Below are 24,320 nucleotides of genomic sequence, written 5' to 3'. Positions count from 1 at the left end.
ATATCCTACAAACACACACAACATGCTGCAGGAACTCAGCAGGCTAGGCAACATCGATGAGAGACAGTGGACATTTCAGGCTGAGACTCTGATATCCCACTTCTGCTTCTCATTTGTGATCATATTATCAATGTGCACAGTGCATACTACTTAACAACAGAAAGTTGATCAAAGTATTGTCATTTGCAACCTTCATTGTTAGCTCGTAAGTCGGCCAGCTGTACTTCACTCTTAAAGTGGAGAGGATCCGATGTGATTTAAAATGCCTCCCTGAGTGTGCATCCTTTTGTGCTTAACATCATCCTATAATCATAGAGTCACACATCATAGAATCTGGCCCTTGGCTTGCTGATTCCCTGCCAACTGTTGCTGTGGTAGTCAATACTGTTGTTCCCATGCCACTCAGCCACTCCCACATGGGAGGAGTTCACATCCTGTACAAGGAGAGTTATCAATAAAGTTTGGTTGAGTATCCTGCATGCTGGTGTCCTGGTGTGCTCTGCACTCTCCCTCAATATCGAACACAACAACTATAATCCACCCATAACATTAATTCTATGTTTTATTCTTTCCACATTCCCATTAAGTTCCTCCTGAATCTGTCACTCACTTGTATATTAGCAATTTACAGCAACCAATTAAACCGCCAACCTGCACATAGAGTAATACAGCACAGAAAAAGGCCCTTCGGCCAACTTGTCCATGCTAGACAATATGCTCTTGCAAGCTAGTCCCATTCACCTGTGTTTGCACTCACTGCCCCTCATAAATACGAGGCCATATTCCCTTTCTCTTTTTACCTTCTGTTCCTTGTTTACAACTCTCCCTGTCCCTCTTCCTATTTGACTGTGTATATAAGTCACTGAACTCTCTGACTTGATTACTTTCTCCCTTTGCCTACCATGTTTTCTTCAGTTTCTTTATTTGCCTCTACCTTTCTTGCCATGTCCACTTACTTTCTGAGTCAGTCATTCTGCTTATGTTCTCCTTCACCTCCCTCTCACACTCTCTCTCACTGTCCCTCCCCTTCATCCTGTATCCTTGGCTCTGTCTCTCTCACCCTGTCTCACCAGCTCTTACTCGTTCTTTCACTTTCTGTCCCATTGTTTCCTATTCTCGATTTTACACTATCCACTCTCTCTCTCACGTCTTTAGCATATTCCCATTATCTCTCATTTCTGTTTCTCCCCTTTGCTATCCTCTTCCTTCTGATTTTGAATTAAGCTTGCTTTGCACTCTCCAGCAATAGACCAGTAAGCAGTGATTTTTTTTGTGACAAACTTAAAGTGAAGGACAACTTAGTAATGATTGGGTTCACTGATTGTATCTTGTGACCCAGAGCTATTCAGAAAAAGTTCCTATATCAGGTTAACCCTCATCTAACACCAGACTTCACCTAACAGCAGTTCCATAATTACAAGTAACTCCTTCAGGAGATATAACCTTCGGGTGTCTTTGAGATCCTATTGACATTGTGCCTTTGTTTTCAAGAACATCTGGATTGAACGTTGATAGCCGAAGCATGAGATGGACATGTGAGGGAGAGGTGATAGTTTGTCACATTCTGCACCTCTCCTGAACGATGCCACTCTAGCAATCCTGGCTGAAGACAGAAATGACTGACATTTTTTTCAATTCATTTCAGTATTTCCCTGTGTTCTTCTGCTGGTGAAGCAGATAGAAAGTACCTAGGCTTGATGACTGGCCTGTGTTGAACTGTCCAGTTCCTGCGAGGAGTGATATACTGTATTAGACCAGAGATTGGTTGAAGAGTGGGATAATTCACCAGGCTTCCACATCCAGATTGTTATTATATTGTCATAGAACTGTACAGTGATACATCATGGAAACAAGCCCTTGGGCCCTCTGAGTCTACACTGTCACACACCAATTTTCACACTAATCTCCCGGATCTATTTCATCCTCCCCACTTTTCTAACAACTCTCTCCAGATTCTACCCCATCTGCATGCTAGGGGGAGTCTGCAATGGCAATTTGCCTAGCAGCATGTATATCTTTGCATTGTGGGGCAAAAGTGGAGCAACCAAATGGTTCAATTTAATATACAGTCTGTATACAGTATACAACCTGAAAATCTTGCTCTTTGCAGACGTCCACAAAACAGAAAAAAATACCCAAAGAATGAATGACAGGAACATCAGAACTCCAAAGCCCCCCTCTCACGCATAAGCAGCAGCAAAAGCATCAATCCTCCCCACCACTTGTTCCAGCAAAAGCACTGACCCCCTCCCCCCGCCATGCAAGCAATAGCAAAGCCACCATTGAGACCTTGATTTAGAGTCCATCAGAATCTATTGTCCATCTTAACACTTTGACATCCCAGAGATGCTCTCTCTCACTAGCAAGGGAAAGAGAAGGATGATGACAGATGAGAGTGGGAGACCAGCAGCTCACTTTCTGAATGTTGCAATCTGCTATGTTGCATATCCAAGTTCCCTGACTTGAGGACCAACAGACTCTCACTTACCACAAGTGAGAGAGAGAGGGAGATCACTCAAATGCAGGAGCCTTCTGGCAGTAGTGCATACTGCCTGCTGTCTCGCTGTTTCAATCTCCTTCAACGCTTACTTTGGTCACATTAGCAAGGAACATGGGACTGCGCCCCGAAGGTGTGCGCCTTCCTGGCTGCACCTGGAGATATCAAAACACATGGTGAGTCTGAGAACGAGAACACACTACTCGTGGAGAACCCTCGTTTGAGCTGCAGCTGTGGATTATGGACTCTGACAGGACTCCAACCACCTTGAAAAGAAAAGAGGGATATGAGAAAAGAATAAGACTAAACTGTTTTGTGGGCAAACTGGAAGCAGTCGCCTGAGTCTCCAAAAAGTCAGCACCATCTGTTTTAGATCCTCCCAGGAAGAAATCCATGCCATTGAAGGGAGGAGGTAGACTCCACCCAGTCTACCTGGTCAGAATCAAACCCAGGTTGCTGAAGCTAAATGGCAGTAACTCTGATAAAAGTGCCATCATGTCATCACTCAACAATTTACATCATTGTACCTCAGCCTCATGGCCAGAAGGGAAGGATGAGAATATTAGTTGTATCAAAACAGGTTGCAAACTTCCGATTAGTCTGTGGGGAAGGGGCATTAAGTTTGTCAAAATAAGACCAGCCGACACCTCGTAAAATGGCCAAATTGCTTACTTTTGCTCTGAATTCCAAAATGCATACTTGAGTCCAGCAGAATTTCTGTAGAAACCTTTTCTAGCTATCTCCTGGATTCTAGAGCAAATCAAAGACTGTAGAAGAAATATCACAAAGATTCTTCACTAGTTTGATGGCATTTATGTCTTTTATGGGATATATTATGTGGAAAGTGTGTGCACTGAGGAATAGATACCTTGGTTTGCTGAAGGCTATAGAGGCTGTTCAGCCTTCCAATGCAGGATGCATTTGAAGTACTTATACTTGAAAAGCCTTGATGCCAAGTAAGCCATTAACTATCTAACTTTGTTTCTCTCTTAGCAATTTAACATAGAATACATTTTAATCAATCTTATCATGGACAGTTTGAGAAATTTTATCTAGAATGTGCCTTGAACAATCTAATCTGAACCTTGAATTGCCTATATAGAATGGATGTCACAAGGATGTTTCTAATAGTGGGAGAGCCTAGGAACTGAGGGCACAGCCTCAGAATACAAGAACATCCCTTTAGAATAGAGATGGGCACGAATTTCTTTAGCCAAATGGTAGGTGAATCTATGGAATTCATTGCCAGAGATGACTGTGAAGGCCAAGTCATTTGGTATATTTGAAGTGGAGCTGATACATTCTTGATTAGAAATGGTGTCAAAGGTTATTGAGAGGAAACGGGAGAATAGGGTTGAGAGGTAAATGAAGTAATCTGTGATTGAATGGCAGAACAGACTCAATGGGTTGAATGGCCAAGTTCTGTTCCTACATCTTATGGTGAAACCTTGAACAATTTAATCATAAGGAGGCCTAGGGCTGCCTGATCTAGAACATTCCTGGCACAATCTAAACTTTGAAAAGCCCTCCTCAATTTACCCTAGAACAGCCCTCAGATGATATCGTGCTGAGAGGCCTTCAAACAACTAGATCCAAAAAAAAGCATATCATGCTACCTTGAAGCAGGATATGAAGAAACTAACTTCGTGATGCACTGGCTGGAGTAGGATAAATTTCTTTTTCTGTTGTGATAAAAACTGCAGGATTTTTCACATTTTGCTGTGTCGCTGGTAGAAAGTTACCGATTTAGCCAGGGATGTGCATCTTTTGCCATAACACCTGAAAGTGTGAACTTAGCTTGTCAGAGGGAAACTTCACACCTAAGCCTGGCCTTGTTTCCACATTTAACAGTGACCTTGAGAAGGATTTCTGTTTTTCCCTCCTCATTCTGCCATTCACTCTGCCCAACCTAACTTCAACACCTGCCAGGTTGGAGGAAGTATAAACACATGTATGGATTGTTCTTCTTCCAACCTGGCTGAGGTCAACTCATTCGGAATGTGATTGAACCCAGCGCAGAATTCAGTCTGTTTAGACAAGTGTCATAATTAGGAATACCATAAAATTACCCTCCACCTGCCAGAACTGGCCCTCACCCTCAACGATTTCTCCTTCAGCTCCTCCCATTTCCTTCAATCCCAAGGAGTAGCCACGGGCACTCACATTGGTCCCAGCTATTCCTGCCTTTTTGTTGGCTACGTGCAACAGTCCACGCTCCAAGCTGACACACGCATCAGTCCCCAACTCTTCCTACTCAACATTGATGACTGCATTAGTGTTGCTTCCTGCACCCACGCTGAGCTCACCAATTTCATCAACTTTGCCTCCAACTTCCACCCTGCCTTCACATTTACTTGTTCCATTTCTGACACCTCTCTCCTTTTCTCAATCTATCTGTGGAGATAGCCTGTCTGCTGATATATTTGATAAACCCACTGACTCTTACAGCTATCAGGACTATGTCTATTCCCACCCTGTCACTCGTAAAAATGCCATTCCCTTTTCTCAGTTCCTGCATCTCCACTGTATCTGCTCTCAGGATGACGTTTTTCATTGCAGAACAACTGCGAGGTCCTCCTCCTTCAAAGAAAAGGGCTTCCTTCCTCTACCATCAACACTACATCTCACCCACATCTCTTCCATTTCACACACATCTGCCCTCACACCATTCTCCCGCAACCACATTAGGGATAGGGTTCCTCTTGTCCTCACCTAACACATCACAGGCCTTCGCATCCAGCACATAACTCTCTGGAACTTCCACCATCTCCAATGGGATCCCACCAACAAGCACATCTTCCCCCCAACCCACTTTCCACTTTCTGTAGGGATTGTTCCATACGCAACTCCCTTGTCCACTCATCCCTTCCCACTAATCTTCCCCCCTAGCACTTATCCTTGCAAGCCAAACAAGTGCCTCCTGCCCCTACACCTCCTCCCTCACTACCATTCAGGGCCTCAAACAGTCCTTCCAGGTGAGGCAACACTTCCCTGTGTTCAGTGCTCTCGGTGTGAGCTCCTGTATATCGGTGAGACCTGAAATAGATTGGGAGTCTACCTCGTTGAGCAACTTTGCTCCATCCACCACAAAAAGTGCGATTTCCCAGTGGCCACCCATTTCAATTCTACTTCCTATTCCCATTCTGACAAGTCAGTCCATAGCCGCTTCTACTGCTACAATGAGACCACACTCTGGTTTATATTCCGTCTGGGTCGCCTCCAATCTGATGACATAAACATCGATTTCTCAAACTTCCAGCAATTGCTTCCCCCCTCTCTTTCCCCATTCCACATTGTTGTTTCACTCTCACACCTTCTCCTTACCTGTCCATCACCCCCCTCTGGTACTCCTCCCCCTTCCCTTTCTTCCATGGTCTTCTACCCTGTCATATCAGATTCCCCCTTCTCCAGCCCTTTACCTCTTCCACCATTCAATTTCCCTGTTTTTTCACTTCATCCCCTACCACTCTCCTGGCTTCACCTATCACCTGCCACCTTGTACTTCTTCCTCACCTCCCTGCACCTACTTCTCTGACTTCTCCCCTTTTTTTGAGTCTCAATGAAGAGTCTCAGCCTGAAACGTCAACTGTTTACTCTTTTCCATTGATTCTGACTGGCCTAATGAATTCCTCCTGCATTTTGTTTGTGTTGCTTTGTATTTGCAGAGTCTGCAGATTTTATGGAGTTCACCATAAAAATTAAACTTTCCAGAAGTTATTGAACAATCAAGAATTTAATTCTGTCTGTACTAACTCTTTCCACATACAATCTACTTAATCTTTCAGAAGAGATTTAGTTTAGCTTCATATCATGTTCAACATAGACATTGTGGACCAAAGGGCACTTTGCTGTTGTGGTCCTGTTCTATGTTCTCCTCATCTATGTTCTGTCCATTTTTTTTCTCACTTCAAATATTTATTTAATTTCCTTTTGATGGAATCTGTACACACGAATATTTAAAGCAGTGTATTCCAGAAAAGAACCACCTGTTGCATAATCCTCTTGCTAATCTCTTGTGATAAAACTCTTTTGATCCCTACTTCAGATTTCTTTTCCTTAAAACAGCCCACTTTGTGCAGTCCACTGGAAGGGAATGAGTTCGGCATGTAGCTGACAAAAGCTGTATTTTATGCATTACTCTCAGCTTGTTCTGCATTAATGACCCACTGCTCATGATTCATGCACCAAAGAGCATAAATATGCAAATATTTCTGCTGCTGAAAAGATATGGAAGAATTTTAAGTGGAAACTTGTTTGCTGTCTGCTACCCCTTGAAGGTTGCATGGTTTGACATTTACATTCAAAGCAGTAAAGTTTAGTAATCTGCTGTGATATCGTTGCAGGTACAATGTCACTCTTTCTAACCAACTTATGTTTCTGCAGTGTAATGTGAATTACTGGGAACATTTCAGGAAAGGAAATGGGTGGGCAAGAAGCATTCAAAGCAACTGTCCCTACATGAGGCTGCAGAATACAAGGATTTGCCTCATGCCACCAATCAAATCCCTTTCCACTTAGCCCATTGTATAGAAACTCAAAGAACCAAGCCTCCCTATTCACTCTCATTGTACAGAATCCTAAAGAACTCAGTCCTCACTGTTCATTCTTTGTATAGAGTTTCAATGGACCAAACCACTTCCCATTCATTCCTATTGTACACAATGGCACTGCATTCAACCCCTCTCATTGTGAACTATGGCAGTGGTTATGATACACGAACAAAAAACTTGAGTTGGTATCTCATTTTGGCATATCATGGGGCTAGAAATTAGACACTACAAACATTTACAGGGAAGGGCAATTTTAGGGACATCCTGTCCTACCCCAAATTGTTTCCAGATCTCCCTTGGGACTGCCTAATACGGTCTTAAAGGCCCTTGAACCAGTAATTAACTGCAAGCTATATATTCACATGAATAAGTCTCAGCCCAAAAAGTCGACTGTTTACTCTTTTCTGTAGATGCTGCCTGGCCTGCTGAGTTCCGTCAGCATTTTGTGTATTGAATTGGATTTCCAACATCTGCAGATTTTCTCTGATTTGTTGCCCCACTGTAAAGTCTCTTTGAGGGATACCTACCCTGAAGAAGTTTAAATCTTCCCTTCAACAACTTCTGAAGAAAGGTCTTGGCCCATCTCTTCGAGGGATGCCTATCCTGAAGAAATTTAAATCTCCCCTTCAGCAAGTCCTGAAGAAAGGTCTTGGCCCAAAGTTTCTGCAAAGTCTCTTCAAGGGATACCTCCCCTGAAGAAACTTAAATCTTCCCATCGACAAGTCCTGAAGAAGGGTCTTGGCCTGAAACATTGACTGTTTACTTTTTTCCATAGATGCTGCTTGACCTGCTGAGTTCCTCCAGCATTTTGTGTGTGTTACTTTTATTCGCAAGAGATCATTATTGCCAGATCTAGAGTTACAGAGCAATACTGCACAGAAACAAGCCCAATGCTGACCATTGTGTCCTCCAAACTACAGTCCTAATAGCTTGCATTTGGCCCATGTTCCTCTGAACCCCTCCTATCCATCTACTGGTCCAAATCTCATTTCAATCTTGTTTCTTTACCTACTTCAACCACGTATCCTGGTAGCTCATTCCATTTATGCACAACCATCTGTGTGAAGAGGTTGCCTCTCCCAAGTCCCTTTCACTTCACACTTTAAATCCATGCCTACTCAGAAGTTCCCCTTCCCTAGTAAAAAGACTGCCTTTACCCATCGATACTCCTCATGGTTTCATATATGATTTCCATAGGTCACACCTTAATCTCCTCACCCTATGACTGTCCAATGTCTGTATCACCCTCCTTACAACCCTGCCACTGTTCCCTATGGCAAGCAATACCTTACTGACAGCTCTCAGTCTCTATGGCCCTCTCTGGTCTCATCAGGCACATGCCACAGCTCATTCTAACACATTCCTTAAGTCTGAAATTCTAACGGATACTGTGACAGTGGAATAATGACCCAGAATTAATGAGTACAAACCCCATATTGGTTGAATGGTGAAATTACAAGGAGCTAGGAAAGTATGGGACAGCATCAGGAAACTGGATCAGTTGGTTCAGTACAATGGGAAGGGAACCTGTACTGTTGTCCTGCCAAGCCTATAAACCACTTCAGCCTTTTGCTACCTTGTTGACTTTTAGTGCCTTCAAACCACCAGGACTGGAACAATGCCATGTTGTTTCCACACACAAAATGAAAACTCAAAGAAAAATCTGTGCACTGATTTTTGGTAGAATATCCCTGCATGGACTTTGTATGGACTATATCTCATTCTCATTTACAGTCATTGTAGATTCTCAATGAAATAAACCCATTCCCATCATTTGGATATCTTTATATCTATTATTTCTAACCAGGTATTTTCATTTTACCTGGTTGGGGGAGGGAATGGAAGTTGAATTTACTATGTTTGGAAGGGAACAGACCAGCACAGTCGTGACCAATGGAACAATGTTCATTGCTAGAGCAATAACGGATGTATTTTCACCTGGAAATGCATCATGCATACTCCTCCTGAAAGATGAGTGCAAAGATCACAGGAAATTTGAGTGTCGAGGACAACAGGTATCTTATACTAGCCATGATAGAGGGAGATGCAGATTTGGAGATACAAGAATCTGCCTATGCTGGAATCTGGGGTAACATGCAGAGTTGGGCAGAAAAATGGCAGATGGAGTTCAATCCAGACAAGTGTGAGGTGATGCATTTTGGAAGGACAAACCAGAAGACTGAGTACAGGATTAATGGTCAGTTACTTAAGAGTGTGGATGAACAAAGGGACCTTGGGGTTCAAATCTATACATCCCTCAACGTCGTTGTGCAGGTTGATAGGGTAGTTAAGAAAGCCTATGGGATGCTAGGCTTCATTAACAGGGATTGAGTTCAAGAGTAGAGAGGTCATGTTGCAACTCTACAAATCTCTGGTGAGACCGCACTTAGAGTATTGTGTTCAATTCTGGTCACCTCATTATAGGAAGGATGTGGAAGCTATGGAGAGGGTGCAGAGGAGATTTACCAGGATGTTGCCTGGATTGGAGAACAAGTCATATGAAGCAAGGTTAGCAGAGCTGGGACTTTTCTCCTTGGAGCGTAGAAGAATGAAGAGGGGACTTGATAGAGGTCTACAAGATTATGAGAGGCATAGATAGGGTGGATAGTCAGTACCTGTTTCCCAGGGCACCAATACGCCAGAGGGCATATGTACAAAATTAAGGGAGGGAAGTTTAGGGGAGACATCAGGGGTAAGTTTTTTTACACAGAGAATTGTGAGTGCCTGGAATGACTTGCCAGGGATGGTGGTGGAGGCTAAAACATTAGGGGTATTTAAGAGCCTCTTGGACAGCCACATGGATGAAAGAAAAATGGAGGGTTATGGGGTAGTGTGGGTTTAGTATTTTTTAAGGATTATATGGGTCAGCACAACATGGAGGGCTGAAGGGCCTGTACTGTGCTGTAGTGTTCTATGGTTCTATAGTTCTATGCACTCTGCTGGAAGAACTCAGTGAGTTAAATAGTAGCTCTAGAGGAAAAGGAACTATCAATATTTCTATCCTGATGCAAGGTTTTGATGCAAATTTCAACAATTTGTTTCTCTTTCGGCCTGCTGAATTCCTCTACCAAAGTGTTTACTGATACAGGTATAATCTTGCTTCACTCACTCTAAAGCTACAATCAGAAGATTTTTAAAGTCGATGTTTTATGGTTTAAGCAACAAACTGCTGGTGGAACTGAGCAGCTAAGAAGCATCTGAGGAGACAGGAATGGTCAAATTTTTGGATTCAGACCTTATATAAATCTTATGGTTTAAGACGTTTCAGTTCCTATCTCAAAAATCTTTAGCAAATTCTAGAAAGTTCTGAACTCTAGCCAAGGAGTTAAATCGATGCTCCCTGATCTCTGCTGGGATGCTTGATCCTTTGAACACTGAATGCAAGCCAAGTGCACAGTAGGCTGACCACAATATTCTGCATCACTCTTAAGCTGGGAGCTCTCCAGTGGAAGAGGAGTTTTTGCAGCTGCAGTGAAGGTACAAACTCTCTTGTTCCCTTCACTGGCTGGGACAATGGATTTTCATTCGGCCTTTTCAGACCAAGTAGTTTAGTCACAGAGTAATGTAGAAGTAACCTCAGTAAACCTGCAGCTGGGTTGATTTGCATTATTCATCGCAACCTTTTAAATAATGAATAAAAATAGGATTGGACAAAATTTAAAAAAAGTTGGACAAAAATTAATTACAGTTGGTTTCCGCCAACAATTCTAGCTGAATGAGGTTTGTATATTTTATTAATGTATTGTGATGCAGTACAAATGTTTAGATTTTACCAGATGAACATAATCAATTTGAAGGAGAGATGAAGGAGAGGTTAGAAAGTTCCTTTGGAAGAAAAGCCACAAAAATCCACAGCTGTCTTTTGTTTTGATTCCAAGGAATCAATAAGTACCCGAATCAGACCCTTCGGCCCACCATAAGCATGCTGACCTCCAGGTAGTTACCTACACTAATCCCATTTAACAATACCTGGCCCATAGGCTTCTGTGTCTTATGATTCAAGTGCTTATCTAAATATTTCTTAAATATTGTGACAGTACCTACCACCACCACCTTCTCAAGCAGAGCATTTCAAAATGTCGATGACTAATGACACTATTAAAAGTTTGAAGTAAATTTATTATCAAAGTACATATATGACAGCATAGACAACAGTGAGATTCAGTTACTTGTGGGCATACTCAGCAAATCTATAGAATAGTAACTATAACAGGATTAATGAAAGATCAACCAGAGTGCAGAAGACAACAAACAGTGCAAAAGCAAATATAAATAAATAGCAATAAATAACGATAACATTAGATAATGAGATAAAGAGTCCTTAAAGTGAGATCATTGGTTGTGGGAACATTTCAATGATGGAGCATGTGAATGTAGTTATCCCCTTTTATTCAGGAGCCTGATGGTTGAGGGGTAGTAACTGTTCTTGAACCTGGTGGTACGAATCCTGAGGCACCTATACCTTCTACCTGATGGCAACAGTGAGAGGAGAGCATGGTCTGGGTGGTGGAGATCTCTAATGATGGATGCTTCTTTCCTATGACAGCGTTTCACATAGATGTGCTCAGTGGTTGGGAAGGTTTCACCTGTGATCAGATAGGCTGAATCCACTACCTTTTGTAGGATTAGTGTTTAAATTAGTGATTAATGGCAATTTTTCAGAGAAAGAATGTAGGGTGCATATTGGTTAATCCAGCTATGATTATTTTAGTGTACAATTGCTTGAAATGTGGGAGCCTGTCTTAAATTCAAAAGGGTTTTGGCAACAATGGGGAAGGCAAAAAGTTTAACCGACCTCCGACTGCATATATCAGAGTAGTGTTCTCAACTTATTGAGATTCCAAAGACATTGGCCGTGTAATTTAGCTGACATATCAGTACTGAAGAAGTTTGGCACTGTTAGAAGCCCCAGCTTTCAGATAAGAGAAGGCCTCATCTGACCATTCATTTATTTTCCTGAGCATGTTTCAGTCAGCCAGACTACTACATCTGCATTTGACAAGGTCCTGCATGGAATGCTGGTCAAGAGGTTTCAGTCAGTCAGCCTTCAGGGTGAGGTGGTAAATTGGATTAGCCATTGGCTTTGTGGGAGAAGCCAGAGAGTGGTAGTAGATGGTTGCCTCTCTGACTGGAGGCCTGTGACTAGTGGTGTGTTGCAGGGATCGGTGCTGGGTCTTTTGTTGTTTGTCATCTATATCAATGATCTGGATGATAATGTGGTTAACTGAATCAGCAAATTTGTGGATGACACCAGGTTTGGGGGTGTAGTGGACAATGAGCAAGGCTCTCATGGCTTGTAGAGGGATCTTTATCAGCGGGAAAAACGGCAGATGGATCTTAATGCAGACAAGTATGGTTTTGCACTTTAGTAGGACCAACCAGGAAGGGCTTACACAGTGAATGATAGGGCACTGAGGAGTGTGATAGAACTAAAGGATCTGGGAATACGGGTACATAAATCATTTGAAAGTGGTGACACAGGTAAATAGGTCTTAAAGAAAGCTTTGGGCACATTGGCTTTCATAAATCAATGGATTGAGTACACAAGATGGGGTTTTATATTGAAATTGCAAAAGACATTGGTGATGCCTAATTTGGAGTATTATGTGCAGTTTTGATCACCTACCTACAGGAAAGATATAAATAAGGTTGAAAGGGTGCAGAGAAAATTTACAAGGATGTTGCCAGGTCTGGAAGACCTGGGTTACAAGGAAAGATTGAATAAGTTAGGACTGTATTCTTTAGAACTTAGAAGATTGAACAGACATTTCGTAGAGGTATATACAACATTATGAGGGGGATAGATAGAGTAAATGCAAGCAGTCTTTTTCCACTGAGGTTGGGTAGGATTACAACCAGAAGTCACGGCTTAAGGTTGAAAGCTGAGAAGTTTAAGGGGAACATGAGGGGAAAGTTCTTCACTCAGAGGGTCGTGAGAGTGTGGAATGAACTGCCAGCACAAGTGGCCCAGGCGAGCTTAATTTCAACGTTTAAGAGAAGTTTGGGTAGATACATGGATAGCAGGGTCATGGAGGGCTATGGTCCCAGTGTATGTTGATGGGAGCAGGCAGCTGAAATGGTTTTGGCATGGACTAGATAGGCCAATGGGCCTGTTTCTGTGCTGTACTCCTCTACAACTCTGTGAGTCTACGCTTAGAAAACATTATACAGGCATAGAACAGTATAACACAGGTACAGGCCTTTAGGTCGACAATGTTGTGCCAAACCAGATATGAATTAAAATCCTCAATAATGAATCCCTCCTATCTACACAATGTCCATGTCTCTCCATCCACCTCATATTCATCTACCTGTCTAAATGTCTCTTAAAAGCCTCCAATGTATTTGCCTCTACCACCACACCAGGTAGCACATTCCAGGCATCCGCCACTCTGAGTAAAAAACTTACCCCTCACATCCCCTTTAAACCTACGCCCTCTCATTTTCAATGTATGGTCTCTGGTCTTGCAACAGAAGCAACATATTACACAGTCAACTGTACTGACTAACCATACTGTTTCACTCTGTTAGAGAAATTCACCTTGTCACGCACATTACCTTCCCCTACTTTCCCTATTTCCTCGACTAAATTGTTTTCTTCTCTCTCACCTCTGATGCAGGGTCTCAGAACTGAAGCACTAACTCTGTTTCTCTTTCCACGGATGCTGCCTGGCCTGCTCAGTTTTCCCAAGAATGATTTTATTTAGGATTTCCAGCATCTGCAGCATTGTTTTGACTTTGGAAGCTCAGTGGAGCCCAGCTGGGGGTTGGTAGTTGCTGGTAACCCATGAGCCTTACACCAGCAAAATTCAGGAGGGGCGATGTAATTGAGGAACTGAGGTGTGCTGGGGGTAAGCCCAATAGCCAGATAGACACCAGTTAGAACAGAACACACCTCTAGCAATTTTGCAGTACTTTCTGATTTCAAACAATCCCTCTTTTCTCATTAAAAAACTGCTTCTTGTTTCAAAATTATACCTATTGTGCTGGATAAAATATCAAAACTCTACAGTCTGTGAAACCAGTCCCTTAATCAGTAGATGATAAAACATTTCATGATCTTCAATTAATTTTTGTTTTGTTGAAAGCTTTTCGGACCAGCTGTATGGTAATTAAAATGTTGCCCATACTCCCTGACGCATTAGTTAACATCGAGCAATGAATTGTTCTTTAATTGTTCTGCTCTTTCTCCAATGGGACTCATCTGTTACTGATATAACTTATGTGCAAGCACACAACCCAGCTTAGTTATTTCAGTGGTCTACAGCAAGATAAAAATGTGAGCCTGTGTATTAGCTTCTGACACTATTGTGCTTTCCTATATCACTTCTCCATTAAGTCAGTGACATATTTAGAGCTGGTTACGAATGGATGTTCTTCAACTTGGGAATTGCTAATATGGTTGTGAATTTGTGAAAGTGTAATCATGTAAAATACATTTCAGGAATGTAAATCTTCTGTCTGATAATTCTTATCTTTATGACAACACAGTTGTCCACTGGTTACAAACTAGACCAGTAATCCACAGATTATGAGATAAACTCCCATAAAGACAGTTTTAAGAATTGGATTTTATGTACAAATAGGACCTGTAAGTAAAATTCCAGTCTCAAAAAGTGTGAGTCAAAACCTTTCAATTATTGTAAAAAGCCAAGATTTTCATTAACTATTGGCAAGACCTTGCAGTGGATAGTGAGGTCAGCTGAGAAGATCATCGGGGTCTCTCTTCCTGCCATTACGGACATTTACACTACACGCTGCATCTGCAAAGGAAACAGCATTATGAAGGACCCCATGCACCCCTCATACAATCTCTTCTCTCTCCTGCTGTCTGGGAAAATGCTCCAAAGCATTCGGGCTCTCACGACCAGACTATGTAACAGTTTCTTCCCCCAAGCTATCAGACTCCTTAATACCCGAAGCCTGGACTGACACTTTGCCCTACTGTCCTGTTTATTATTTATTGTAATGCCTGCACTGTTTTTGTGCACTTTATGCAGTCCAGTGTAGGTCTGTAGTCTAGTGTAGCTTTCTCTGTGTTTTTTTATTATGTAGTTCAGTCTCGTTTTTTGTACTGTGTCATGTAACACCATGGTCCTGAAAAATGTTGTCTCATTTTTAATATGCACTGTACCAGCAGTTATGGTCAAAATGACAGTAAAAGTTGACTTGACTTGACTTGACTTGATAGGTGAATCCTAGCTTCTAGCTATATCAAACTTGGAACATTTAGGGGACAGACCACAAGTAGGTAATGTTGCTCCCACAAACACTTTGCCAGGCAATGGTCATCTCCAATAAGGAAGAGTCTTAACTTTCATGCTTTGCATATAGTGGCATTGACATTATTGAGTCCCCCAGCATGATCTCCTAGAGAATTACCACTGACTTGAATCTCAGGAGGACTAGGTGCATAAATACAAGAATGGGACAGAGGCAGGGAGAATCCACAGTTCATTATTCTCCTCCTGATACTATGTGCAAGGCACAAGTGAAGAATATGAAGGTATACTCTCCGCTCTCTGGGTGAGTGGAGCTCTGTCAACTCTCAAGAAATTTGACAAAGCAACCCACTTGATTGGCACTAAATCTACCACCCTTAACATTCATCGCTTCCATCACCAGGGCGCAAAATGCCCTGCAGAATCAGAGTCAGGTTTATTATCACTAGCACGTGTCATGAAATTTGATGTTTTTGTGGCAGCAGTACAGTCCAACACAGAAAATGCACTATAAGTTATAGTAAGAAATCCACAGCAACACACACAAAATGCTGGAGGAACTCAGCAGGTCAGGCAGCATCCACGGAAATAAATAAACGGTCAACCTTTCAGGCCGAGACACTTCTTCAGGACTGGAATGGAAAGGGGAAAACGCCAGAATAAAAAAGGTGGTGGGGGGAGGTGATAGGTGAAGCCAAGTGGGTGGGGAAGGAAGGAATAAGATATTAAGGTACAAGATATTAAGAGGAATAGACAGAGTGGACAGCCAGCGCCTCTTCCCCAGGGCACCACTGCTCAGTACAAGAGGACGTGGCTTTAAGGTAAGGGGAGGAAAGTTCAAGGGGGATATTAGAGGAAGGTTTTTTACTCAGAGAGTGGTTGGTGCATGGAATGCACTGCCTGAGTCAGTGGTGGAGGCAGATACACTAGTGAAGTTTAAGAGACTACTAGACAGGTATATGGAGGAATTTAAGGTGGGGGGTTATATGGGAGGCAGGGATTGAGGATCGGCACAACATTGTGGGCCGAAAGGCCTGTAATGTGCTGTACTGTTCTATGTTCTATGTTCTAATATGATAGGATAGGAAAGTGGACCATAGGAGAAAGGGAAGGGGGGGGGGACCCAGGGAGTGGGGGGTCCTTAATAATCGATGCTGCAATTTTGAGGCATCGCCTTCTGAAGGTGTCCTCAGTGGTGGGGAGGCTAGTGCCCATGATGGAGATGGCTTTGTTTACAATCCTCTGCAGCTTTTTCCAATCTTGTGCAGTGTCCCCCCCCACCCCATAACAAACAGTGATGCAACAGTTAGAATGTTATCCACTGTAGAAATTTGTTATAATCTTAGGTGACGTACCAAATCTCCTCAAACACCAAATGAAATATACCTGCTGGTGTAATTGCATCAGTACATTGGGCCCAGCATAGATCTTTAGGGATGTTGACACCCAGGAACTTGAAGCTGCTCACGTTTTCCACTACTGATCCCTCAAGAAAGATTGGTGTGTTTTCCCTCGACTTCCTCTTCATGAAGCCCACAATCAATTGCTTCATCTTACTGACCTTGAGTGCCAGGTTGTTTTTGCAACATCACACAACTAGCTGATCTATCTCGCTCCTATCCACCTCCTCATCACTATCTAAGATTCTGACAACGACAGTTGTGTCAGCAGCAAATTTATAGATGCCGTTCGTTCCATGCCTAGCCACACAGTCCTGGATGTAGAAAGAGTAGGGCTACAGTCGAAGTGAGATGTTATTTGCAATCTGCACTGACTGTGGTCTCCCGATGAGGAAGTCAAGGATCCAGTTGCAGAGGAAGGTACTGAGGCCCAGGTTTTGAAATTTTTTGATGTGTATTGAAGGGATAATTATGTTGAATGTGAACTGCAATTGATAAACAGCAGTCTGACGTATGTATTGCTGTTGTCCAGGTGATCCAAGGCCAAGCAGAGAGCTAGTGAGATTGCATCCGCTGTAGAGACTCAGATGCTGAGTACAATCAAAACAGATCAATAAATTCTTGGGTATTAAGGAAATCAACGGATATGAAATTTATGCGCAAAAGTGGGATGGAGGTAAAGGGTTAGTCAGGATGTTACTGAATGAGACGATGAATTAAAAGGCCTGCTCTTGCTCCTCTTCCTTGCATTCATCACATTCTTCTGCTACTGTTTCTTAACACTGGTCTGGATCCCTAACCATTTCTCCACTTGTCTCAGAACCATCTCAAACCCGAAGAGGGACTTTCACTTCTACAGAATGTATAATGATCTTGAAACACCAACTCACAGTTAAATTCCATCTTCGTTATTGTTTTGCGATAAAAGGATCACTACAGCAAATATTGGCCTAAGTATCAAGCAGACCCTTGATATTTTGAAATTACACCATCGCATCTGCTATGCCCTCCTAAAAGAGTAAAAGGAGCAATAATATTACTCTGGCATAGTATTCATGTTATTAGCTCTTCACTCCTGGCATTGACCCCATAAGCACCTTCCAGCCATTTGCATTCCAGGATGGAACTGGATAACTTAATAAGCACTTCTGCTTTGTGAGAAACAGACTGTGTATTAACTGGCACTAACTAGCTTTAACCTTACCATCAAAGCAAGGCCCTGAGACCCCTAAGAGTCTTAACAGCCCAGGCCCTGGTACCATATAACTTACCCTAAGCTACCAAAATTCATTAATTTTCATGCTTCGGTGAAGAATCCACTGATTACTAACTATAATTGAGATAAATAGGAGCAGACATTAAAAATAAATTAGAGCTATCAATTTGAGTTTAGCTTCCAGCCCCAGAATTACTTAACATGAATTCTCCTTCAATATAATACCTTTTAAATAAACTGATGTTTTGCCTGCAACAAACAAGACACTGGAGAAACTCAGCAAGTCAGGCAGCATCCGTGGATGGAAATAATCCAAATGAAGGGTCTCAGTTAGAAATGTTAATTTCCTTCCGCAGATGCTGACTGACACATTGAGTTCTTCCAGCTTCATGTTTGGTGCACTGGGTATCAACAGCTGCAGCCTCTTGTGTCTCCCGGTATCTTTTTGTTTGTCTGGACTTTCGAGAGGAACTCAGTTTGGGTGCAAAAATGGAAGTGAAATTGGATTAAGGGAATGTAGATGGAGGCCACATCAAAGGGACAGTTAGCAATGAGTCTGATGATCTCAGGAGGGAAAAAGAACAGACGAAGGGACATTGTCTGCAAATTGAAACCCTCACCCTAGCACTGCACAGGTCACATTCCTGCGGTCCAGCACTGGGGTATAAAATTAGATTATGTGCTTGAGTCCTTGGAATGACATTTAAAGCACCAAGGTTCTGTTCAGAGCGAGGGGTGCTTTCACCACTGATGTTCAGAATCAGGTTTATTATCACCAGCATGTGTCGTGAAATTTGTTAACTTAGCTTCAGCAGTTTGATGCAATACATAATATAGAAGGAGAAATAATAATAAATAAGCAAATCAATTACAGTATATGTATATTGAATAGATTAAAAATAGTGCAAGAAGCAGCAATATATATTAATAAAAGTGAGGTAGTGTTCGAGGGCTCAGTGTCCATTCAGGAATCAGATGGCAGAGGGGAAGAAACTGTTCCTGAATCATTGTGTGTGTGCCTTCAGGCTTCTGTACCTCCTTCCTGATGGCAACAGTGAGAACAGGGCATGTCCTGGGAGCTGGAGGTCCTTAATAATGGACGCTGCCTTTCTGAGACACTGCTCCTTGAAGATGTCCTGGGTACTTTGTAGGCTGAGTTCACAGCAGGAAGGCACCATGTTTTGTAAGTGGGTGGAGAGGTTTAAGTAAAGACTTCCTCTGAGTTTAATTCAGCTCTCAGTATTCCTCATCATGGCATCATCAACTTAATGCTTTCTCCGTTCACTGGTTGAGACGAGCAATGGATCCATCGATCTCCACCAGCACAAGTCATTCAGTTTCTCAAGCAAGAGATGAACAGTAGGTGATTTGTTGCCCAAGATATTTCTGTTAGCTGAGATAACAAAACATAACAGAACACCACAAAGGAGAGCTAGTACTGCAGAGGATGACAGGAACTGGTGAGTGTGAGGGAATATTAAATAATACAGTAAAGCTCTTTTGAATTATTAATAGTGAGACAGTTGGTAAAGCTGCTGCCTTACACCTGTTTCATCCTGATCACGAATGCTGGCTGTGCTTTCTCCCTGTGTCTCTGGCTGCTGCTCTTTCGTCCCATATTTTTTTAATTGCTATTGAGATACAGCATGGAATAGGCCCTTTTGCCCCTTTGAGTTGTGCCGCCCAGCAATCCCTCAATTTAACCCGAGTCTAATCACTGGACAGTTTACAATGCCCGGTTAACCTACCAACTGGACAGTGGGAGGAAACTGGAGCACCCGGAGGAAACCCACATGATCACAGGGAGAACGCACTGTCTCCTTACAGGCAGCAGCGGGAATTGGATCCGGGTTGCTAGTACTATAAATCATTCTGCTAACCACTACGCTACTGAGTTTCCCTCTCAGAAATGCATATTTCAGTCGGTTAATTGGCCACTGTAAATTGCCCCTGTCGTGTTGGTAAGTGGTAGAATCTGGGGAGAGTTGATGGGAATGTAGGGAGAATAAATTCTAACCAGTAATGGATTAGTTTAAATATGTGCTTAATGGTTAGGGCAGACACAGTGGGTTGAAGTGCCTGTTTCCATGTTGTCTGGCCCCTCTAAACTGTTGGCATGCTTTGGGTTGCATTCTTTTGCAGCCTAAGAGAATACCTACCTGTGACCTCCTTACATCTCACATATGAATGAGGCACAAGCCCTACCTCTGTAGCATGGAGTTCCCAGTGCTTTAGACACCAGGTTGCTTCCAGTTTCAGTCAAGAATCACGAGCTGCTCGCATGAACCAGCTGACTGAATAGCACAGCAGCACACGAACATGCTTGTGATGTGCGGAGGAGGCAGTAAAAGGTGTCAATCATCAAGGAACGATGACTTCAGGCCAGCATTTCAGGGGAAGTACTATTAACCATACATAAATCCTGTTTGGAGAATCTAGTGTTTAGCAACAGGAAGAACTTGCTGCTTAAAGGAACCCCCAAGGATTTTCAGGAGAATGGTGACAGCGTAGGAGGCCGGAAAGTTTGTGAGAACAATGTGGGGAGTGTATTTTACAAGAGGTGGGGTGAGAAGCTTGGTGCTGCAATCCCATCTGGACTCCAGCAAGGACAAGGCAGAGCAGAACACCCGAAGAAAAACCTCAGGTGTAGAAGATGTGGTGCAAGCATTTTTAGGGCCAACGTCTTCCTGAGGGTAAAAATCTATAGAGATTGAGGTTCTTTGTGGGGATGATAAAACTTAAGACTTGCCTGAGTCAACCATATCTGCTGAATCACACTAATCAAAAGTATCTAGGAATATGTATAACTTGAGGTCTGAACTGAATTGGTATTGATCTTAATTGAACCTTGGGAGATGGGAGTGATTGGTATATTTGTCAATCTTTCCTTGATGATTCAATCTTCCCTGGCATGCCATTGACTCTTGTGTCTTCACTCTGAGCAATGACCCCAGAAAGCACCTTCAGCCACACATGGTTCACTATGGAGTCAGATGACCCAATGAGAACATCCTCTTTAAGAGGCCAAGCTATGCATTTAGTTGCACTCATTGTCTTCAATTAATACATTGACTTTACAGATTTGCACTCTTTGTAATTATACCTTGAGAGAACTGTTGAGATCATAAACTTTGTAGTGTTGCCTGTCTGGCTAATGCATTCATGATAATACAGTGCAGGATAAATTTTATGTTCAATGTGATGTAAATTTATGGCTTATTGATCCACATCTTCTAAAACAATCCAGTTACCCTCTCAATGTATCTGAGCTTCACCAACAGGGAGATGCTCAGTGACATTGCCAGGATGTGCAAATTCTATCCATTGACAGTGCCATTGGTGCAAAGTCTTTCGTCAAACCTTTTCATCTGATTTTCTCCCATGTACTTTTGAAGCCACATTCAGTATTTATTTTAAACACTCTCCCACTGGTGCTACCATCAGGAATGCACAAACTAAAAGAGAGGTGAGATCCAGTGACAGCTTTCAAAGGGGAGTTGGACTTGTGAGTAGAGATAGCTTTGGTCATGGGGAATAAGCAGCTTTATGGTTCTAGTATTGGTGTAATGGGCCAAATGTCCTTGATATTCCTGCTGCACATTTCTATGAAGCTCTTCGTCATTACAGTGATGCTGATGTTTGAGCCTTTTCTGGGTGTCTCGATCCACACTCAAACTCGTTAACTCTTCCTGATAGCAGTTTATTTCGGAGCCAAGATTCTGCTCAACTATAAGTAGAGGACCGATATATAACTGTTGTTTTAATTTTCCCTTTTCTTTGATTATGGAATTAAAGTTGTTGCCCAAAAGTTCATTCAGGCATTGCGCCTAAATTGACTGTCAGGTCTTGTTAATCCCATTCTCCTACTCTTCTCGTGTTTCATTTCAGGCAAGGCATTTTTGCTCATAGAATTCTCCACCTTTATAGGAAATATCCTGGAGTTGGACACTCATCTTCTGATGCATGTGTTATGCATGTGCATTGAACACTAAACTTTAGGCTGAATATGCATGTGTTACTGCATTGTGCAATGAATGCATAGAACTGGGAATGCATTCCAATTCCTGTTTCTTAGACCACTCATCATGTGATCTCCAGTTACTGTCTTTCAAACTCAAATTCAAAATCACCTGCACAAGTACAAGTACGCGTAAGTCCAATGATAAAGTTATTTGCAGCAGCTTCAAAGGGATATGACATCAGATAGGCTGCATTCACAAGAAAAACACAACTTGTACAAGCAAGAACAATATTTGAACCAAAAACAGCAGTGCAAAGTGATCAAAGCATCCATAATGTTGCTACACTGAGGTAGTGATTACGGTTATTCAGGTTGGTTCAAGAACTGAATGGCTGAAGGGAAGTATTGCTCTTGGACCTGGTGGTGTGGGACTTCAGTCTTCTGGTTCTCCTGCCCAGTGGTAGCTGTGAGTAGATAGCAAGGTCCAAATGTTAGGGATTTTTTGGCAGTAGCGTTGAGGCAGCACCACAAGAAGGTATTTCTGATGGTGGGGAGAGATCTGCCCATCATGTATTCGACTGTGTTTGCTACTCTCTGTAGCTTCTGAAGTTTCAGTGTATGTGAGTTGCCGTACCAGTTCATGATGCAACCAGTCAGCAGAACATGTAAAGTTTAAGTATTTGGTGACATGCCAAACCTCTTTAATCTGCTAATAGAAATAGATTCTCCTTGATGATAGTTTGAAACAGCTCTCAAACTCTAGTGGCCTACTCTCCTTTTGAAGGACACTAACTGTTATTGGGGGCAGTGGAAGTGGGAAATGCAAAGTAAAGTTGAAAAGGGGTAGAAATGTCAGGTCCCCTACATTTTATGGCTGTGTGATTGGAACTTCTCTCAGGGTCTAGGGAACTGCATGAAAGCTGGCCACATAGCTGAGGCAGCAGTCTGGAGCCTTTGCACATTGCAAGTTTTAAACTATGGAATGCTGGAGTACCAAGGTCACGTGCTAGTTAATCCTGATTAAGTTTAATTGGTAGGTTTAGCAGAGTGGTGAGACTCCCTCTTTAAATGATATTCATGGTCATAAACCCAGGCATAAAATGGTCTTCATTTTATTACTGCAGAATTGTGTTAATTAATTGAATTCAGTTAATGAAAACTAAAAAGTACAGTTCAGCAAAAGGGACTATTACCTGCAAAGGAAGCAGTGGTACTAATGAAAAAAAATTATGCTGTTTCTATTCAGCTGGCGTGTTGTAAACTTTAATTAGCAGGTTTGCACTTTTTGGCTGTACTAATGGGGGTTTACTAAGGTTCAAGTGCTGAAGAAATCATTGTCAGCTTTGCAAAAGAAATTAGCACATTTATTAATACTGTAATGATTAGTGATATTCCTCAGGTATCAGTCCTCTCTGTTTTACATTGATCAGTTGATCTGCCTTGGAAAGATCTATAGTCATTCCCTTCTTTGTCCTTGGGCAAGGGGGAAGAAAATAATTTTCCCTTCCAGTGACTGCTAGGAGGAGTGGTAGAATATGACCAACACTGAAGCTTAAGTATTAAGAAGCTCCAGTCTTCTTGGGGGGGGGGGGGGGGGAGAGACAGATGAGTGGACATCATAGGCCAGTTAGCCTTACTTCAGTGGCTGGGAAGATTTTGGAGTCTATTATTAAGAATGCGGTTTTGGGGTACTTGAAGGCACATGATAAATTGGGCCAAAGTCAGCATAGTTTCCTTAAGGGGACAGATTTGCCTGACAAATCTGTTGGAATTCTTTGAAGAACTAACAGATAGGATAGACAAAGGAGAGTCAATGGATGCTGTTTACTAGGATTTTCAAAAAGCCTTTGACAAAGTGCCACACATGTGGCTGCTTATCAAGATAAGAACCCATGGTATTACAGGAAAGATATTTGCATGGATAGAAGATTGGCTAATTGACAGGAGGCAAAAAGTTGGAATAAAGGAGGTTTATTCTGGTTGGCTGCTAGTGACAAGTGATGTTCTGCGGGGATGGTGTTGGCACTGCTTTTCATGTTATACATCAATGATATAGATGATGGAATTGATGGTTTTGTAGCCAAATTTGCAGATGATACAAAGATAGGTGGAGGGGCAGGTGGTGATTTGGAAGCAGGGAGTCTGCAGAAGGACTTGGAGAGATTGGAAAATGGGCAAATAAGTGGCAGATGGAATATAGTGTAGGGAAATGTATGGCCATGCACTTTGGTAGAAGGAATAAAGACATAGATTACTTTCTAAATGAGGAGAAAATTCAAAAATCAAAAGGTGCAAAGGGACTTGGAAGTCCGTGTGTAGGATTCCCTAAAGGTTAACATGCTGATTAAGTTAGTGGAAAGGAAAGCACATGTAATGTTAGCATTCATTTTGAGGGGACTAGAATATAAGAGCAAGAATATGTGCGGAGTCTTTATAAGGCATTGATTAGACCACACTTGGAATATTATGAGCAG

General features: G+C 42.3%; 1 protein-coding gene across 2 annotated transcripts in view; it reads left to right on the top strand.

Annotated features, from left to right (window-relative positions):
• Positions 1-24,320, top strand: part of LOC140725330 (glypican-5-like) — a 627,634-nt gene that overhangs the window by 397,269 nt on the left and 206,045 nt on the right. The window lies entirely within an intron of this gene.

The sequence above is a fragment of the Hemitrygon akajei genome, chromosome 3 (assembly GCF_048418815.1).
Source record: "Hemitrygon akajei chromosome 3, sHemAka1.3, whole genome shotgun sequence".
NCBI lineage: Eukaryota > Metazoa > Chordata > Chondrichthyes > Myliobatiformes > Dasyatidae > Hemitrygon > Hemitrygon akajei.
The sequence above is the reverse complement of the archived record's forward strand: the minus strand, read 5'-3'. Positions and strand labels throughout refer to the sequence as shown.